Source organism: Bison bison, unplaced genomic scaffold (genome assembly GCF_000754665.1).
Source record: "Bison bison bison isolate TAMUID 2011002044 unplaced genomic scaffold, Bison_UMD1.0 scf7180017864171, whole genome shotgun sequence".
NCBI classification, from domain to species: Eukaryota; Metazoa; Chordata; class Mammalia; order Artiodactyla; family Bovidae; genus Bison; species Bison bison.
The window spans coordinates 2,952,344-2,958,343 of record NW_011494743.1 but is presented as its reverse complement, the minus strand read 5'-3'; positions in this window follow the sequence as shown (position 1 = coordinate 2,958,343).

Below are 6,000 nucleotides of genomic sequence, written 5' to 3'. Positions count from 1 at the left end.
CAATTCATGAAAGTGAAAAGTGAAGTCCCTCAGTCGAGTCCGACTCTTCCTAGCGACCCCATGGACTGCAGCCTACCAGGCTCCTGTGTCCATGGGATTTTCCAGGCAAGAGTACTGGAGTGGGGTGCCATTGCCTTCTCCGCCTAGGAAGCTGACAATGCACTATTTTATACTGTATGTCTTGTATCTATTGTTAATCTGCCAAACATGAATTAATATGGTACCAGCAGACCCTGAGCAGTAGTGAGATGATTCTCACAATTAAGAGAAACATCCATCTATCCCACCCTGATCTCCAACATACAATGCCACCCTTCAGCTGCATGCGAATATGCTTAGACTAGACAAGCAACAAACACATCAGGGCCTTCATGGAATGTTTAGCAGGAATGTTCCTGATCCATGGAAATGTAGAAGCCTATGGTTTTCTGGCGGCTACACGGTCCTGGTGCTGGAGAGGCAGCTGCATGCACTGCAGTGACTGTGAGGAGATACCCCACGTCCAAGGGCAAAGGAGAAGCCCCAGCAAGACGGTCAGTTCAGTTCAGTCGCTCAGTCATGTCCAACTCTTTGCGACCCCATGAATCGCAGCACGCCAGGCCTCCCTGTCCATCACCAACTCCCAGAGTTCACTCAGACTCATGTCCATCGAGTCAGTGATGCCATCCAGCCATCTCATCCTCTGTCGTCCCCTTCTCCTCCTGCCCCCAATCCCTCCCAGCATCAGAGTCTTTTCCAATGAGTCAACTCTTCGCATGAGGTGGCCAAAGTACTGAAGTTTCAGCTTTAGCATCATTCCTTCCAAAGAAATCCCAGGGCTGATCTCCTTCAGAAGGGACTGGTTGGATCTCCAACTAGCAAGATGGTAGGAGGGGTGAAATCATGTTTAGAATCAAACCTCATACCTGCCAGAGATGCTCAGAGGGCTCAAACACACCTTGTTCACACCAGGACCCAGAGACCCCACAGAGACCGAGACAGAACTGTGTTGGAGTGTCTCCTGAGGAGGTATGGGTCAGCAGTGGACTGCCACAGGGGCAGGGGCTCTGGGTGCAGCAGACCTGGGTATGGCATAAGCCCTCTTGGAGGAGGTAGCCATTAACCCCACCATAGAGCAGCCAGAATTTACACAGGATTGGGGAAACAGACTCTTAGAGGGCACAAACAGAACCTTGTATGTACCAGGACCCAAGAGAAAGGAGCAGTGACCGTTCAAGAAACTGAACCAGACTTGCCCGTAAGTGTCCAGGAGTCTCCAGCAGAGGTATAGGTTGGGGGTGGCCTGCTGCAGGGTTGGGGGCACCGAGTACAGCAGTGCATAAATGGGACCTTTTGAAAGACTTCATCATTATCTCCATTACCTCCACCATACTTTGGCCTCAGGTCAAGTAACAGGGAGGTAACACAGCCCTGGTCATAAACAGAAAATTGCATTAAAGATTTACTGAGCATGGGCATTCAATCAGAACAAGACCCAGTTTCCCCATCAGGAAGCTTCCATAAGCCTTTTATGCTTCTCCATCAGAGGGCAGACAGACTGAAAACCACAATCACAGAAAACTAACCAATCTCATCACATGGACAACAGCCTTGTCTAAGTCAATGAAACTATGAGCCATGCTGTGTAGGGCCACCCAAGACAAATTGGTCATGGTGGAAAGTTCTGAGAAAACATGGTCCACTGGAGAAGGGAATGGCAAACCAGTGAGTATTCTTGCCTTGAGAACCCCATGATGTATGAAAATGCAAAAGATAAGACAATGAATGATGAACTCATCAGGTTGGTAGGTGCCCAATATGCTACTAGAGATCAGTGGAGAAATAAGTCCAGAAAGAATAAGAGATGGAGCCAAAGCAAAAACAACTTACAGATGTGGATGTGACTGGAGATGGCAGTAAAGTCCAATGCTATAAGAACACTATTGCATAGGAACCTAGAATGTTAGGTCCATGAATCAAGGTAAATCGGAAGTGGTCAAACAGGAGATTCTAAGAGTGAACATTGACATTTTAGGAATCAGTGAACTAAAATGTTCTGGAAAGGGTGAATTTAACTAAGATAACCATTATATCTACTACTGTGGGAAAGAATCCCTTAGAAGAAATGGAGTAGCCATCATAGTCAACAAAAGAGTCCAAAATGCAGACTTGGATGCAATCTCAAAATTGACAGAATGATCTCTGTTTGTTTCCAAGGCAAACCATTCAATATCACAGTAATCCAAGTCTATGCCCCAACCAGTAATGCTGAAGAAACTGTAGTTGAATGGTTCTATGAAGATCTGCAAGACCTTTTAGAACTAACACCCAAAAAAGATGTCCTTTTCATTATAGAGAACTGGGATGCAAAAGTAGGAAGTCAAGAAACACATGGAATATCAGGCAAATTTGGCCTTTGAGTACAGAATGAAGCAGGGCAAAGGTTAGTCGAGTTTTGCCAAGAGAATGCACTGGGCATAGCTAACACCTTCTTCCAACAATACAAGAGAAGACTCTACACATGGACATCACCAGATGGTCAATACTGAAATCAGATTGATAATATTCTTTGCAGCCAAAAGTGGAGAAGGTCCACAAAGCAAGCAAAACCAGGACCAGGAGCTGAATGTGGCTCAGATCATGAACTCCTGATTGCCACATTCAGACTTAAAGAAAGTAGGGAAAACCACTAGACCATTCAGGGATGACCTAAATCAAATCCCTTACGATTGTACAGTGGAAGTGACAAATAGATTCAAGGGGAAAGATCTGATAGAGAAAGTGCCTGAAGAACTATGGATGGAGGTTCGTGACATTGTACAGGAGGCAAAAATCAAGACTATCCTCAAGAAAAAGAAATGCAAAAAAGAAAAACTGTTGTCTGAGGAGGCCTTAGAAATACCTGTGAAAACAAGAGAAGTGAAAAGCAAAGGAGAAAAGGAAAGATGTACCTATTTGAATGCAGAGTTCCAAAGAATAGCAAGGAGAGATAAGAAAGGCTTCCTCAGTGATCAATGCAAAGAAATAGAGGAAAACAATAGAATGGGAAAGACTTTGATCAATGCAAAGAAATAGAGGAAAACAATAGAATAGGAAAGACTAGAGATCTCTTTCGGAGAAGGCAATGGCACCCCACTCCAGTACTCTTGCTTGGAAAATCCCATGGATGGAGGAGCCCGGTAGGCTGCAGTCCTACGAGTCTGGGGTCGCTACGAGTCAGATACGACTGAGCAACTTCACTTTCACTTTTCACTTTCATGCATTGGAGAAGGAAATGGCAACCCACTCCAGTGTTCTTGCCTGGAGAATCCCAGGGATGGGGGAGCCTGGTGGGCTGCCATCTATGGGGTTGCACAGAGTCAGACACGACTGAAGTGACTTAGCAGCAGTAGCAGAGATCTCTTCAACAAAATTGGAGATACAAAGGGAACATTTCATGCAAAGATGGGCTTGACAAAGGACAGAAATGATATGGACCTAACAGAACCAGAAGATATTAAGAAGAGGTGGCAAGAATACGCAGAAGAACTATACAAAAAAATACCTTCATGACCCAGATAATCACAATGGTGTGATCACTACCCTAGAGCCAGACATCCTGGAATGTGAAGTCAAGTGGGCCTTAGGAAGCATCACTATGAGCAAAGCTATTGAAGGTGATGGAATTCCAGTTGAGCTATTTCAAATCCTAAAAGATGATGCTGTGAAAGTGCTGCACTCAATGTGCCAGCAAATTTGGAAAACTCAGCAGTGGCCACAGGAATGGAAATGGTCAGTTTTCACTCCAGTCCCAAAGAAAGGCAATGCCAAAGAATATCCAGACTGCTTCACAATCGCACTCATCTCACATGCTATCAAAGTAATGATCAAAATTCTTCAAGCCAGGTTTCAACAGTATGTGAACCGTGAACTTAAATACATTCAAGCTGGTTTTAGAAAAGTTAGAAGAACCAGAGATCAAATTGCCAACATCTGCTGGATCATCAAAAAAGCAGGACAGTTCTAGAAAAACATCTATTTCTATTTTATTGACTATGCTAAAGCCTTTCACTGTGTGGACCACAACTAACTCTGGAAAATTCTTTAAGAGATGGGGATACCAGACCACCTGACCTGCTTCTTGAGAAACCTGTATGCAGATCAAGTAGTAACAGTTAGAACTGGACACAAAACAACAAAGTGGTTTCAAATAGGAAAAGGAGTACATCAAGGCTGTATATTGTCACCCTGACTATTTAACTTATATGCTGAGTACATCATGAGAAACACTGGGCTGGATGAAGCACAATTGTAATCAAGATTGCCAGGAGAAATATCAATAACCTCAGATATGCAGATGACACCACCCTTATGGCAGAAAATGAAGAAAAACACTAAAGAGATACTTCATGAAAGTGAAAGAGGAGAGTGAAAAAGTTGGCTTAAAACTTAACATTCAGAAAACTAAGAACATGGCATCTGGTCCTATCACTTCATGGGAAATAGATGGGGAAACAGTGACAGACTTTATTTTTGTGGGCTCCAAAATCCCTGTAGTTGGTGACTGCAGCCATGCAATTAAAAGACGCTTGCTCCTTGGAAGAAAAATTATGACCAACCTAGACAGCATATTCAAAAGCAGAGACATTACTTTGCTGACAAAGGTCCATCTAGTCAAGGCTAGATGTGAAAGGCTTTAGCATAGTAGTTATGTATGGATGTGAGAGTTGGACTATAAAGAAAGCTGAGCACTGAACAATTGATGCTTTTGAACTGTGGGTTGGAGAAGATTCTTGAGAAACCCTTGGACTGCAAGGAGATCCAACCAGTCCATCCTAAAGGAAATCAGTCCTGAATATTCATTGGAAGGATTGATGTTGAAGTGGAAACTCCAATTCTTTGGTGTTTCTGATGGCATCCCACTCCAGTACTCTTGCCTGGAAAATGCCATGGACAGAGGAGCCTGGTAGGCTGCAGTCCATGGAGTCATGAAGAGTCGGACACGACTGAGCGACTTCCCTTTTACTTTTCACTTTCATGCATTGGAGAAGGAAATGGCAACCCACTCCAGTGTTCTTGCCTGGAGAATCCCAGGGATGGGGAAGCCTGGTGGGCTGCCATCTATGGGGTCGCACAGAGTCGGACACAACTGAAGTGACTTAGCAACAACAACTGATGTGAAAAACGGACTCATCTGAAGACACCCTGATGCTGGGAAAGATTGAAGGCATGAGAAGAGGACGACTGAGGATGAGATGGTTGGATGGCATCACCAATTCAATGGACACAAATTTGAGCAAACTCCAGGAGCTGCTGATGGACAGGGCGGCCTGACATGCTGCAGTCCATGCTGTCGCAAAGAGTTGGACACGACTGAACGACTGAACTGAGCTGAATGCTATTCTGGAGACCAAGTATAGTTTCCTAAGGTGCTTTGACATTCTCAGTACCTCTTACTTTGGTTTTAAACCACTGAAGTTGCCCTTCCTGATCTCTCCCATCTTTGGTTTTGCTCAGATAAACCACTTCAGGTCAAGTCCATTCCATTACAAACTCATTCACTCACTGATACTCATTCATTCAGATATTTATCACTTGGCAGGTGAGATTCTATGTGCAAGAATCCTGCTAGACTCAGTGAATACAATGGGGAACAAAACTGACAAAGTCCTTACTCTTACATTTGGGGGTGGGATGGGCAAAAAGCAGGTACATGAACAGGCTAACTAGACCATTTCCAATAGCAATAAGCACCATGAAGAAAATAAAGAAGCATTGGTTGAGAGGGGCCGGCTGGTGGCAAAAGAGGATGGTTAAAATTAGGTTTTGCAGGTTAGGGAGGGACTCTCAGAGGAACTGACTTCTTATTCTATAAACGTGTCAAAGAACTGCAGAAACTGACAAGTTTTAAGGGAAGAGTGTAGACCACCAGAGTCCAGCCACAACACACTGGTTATTTTAGAGTATTTGTCCCACTGGCTTAAATTTACCTGGAATACACAAACCAAGGATATCCTAGTTTGGGGTTTTTTTTAAAGAGCT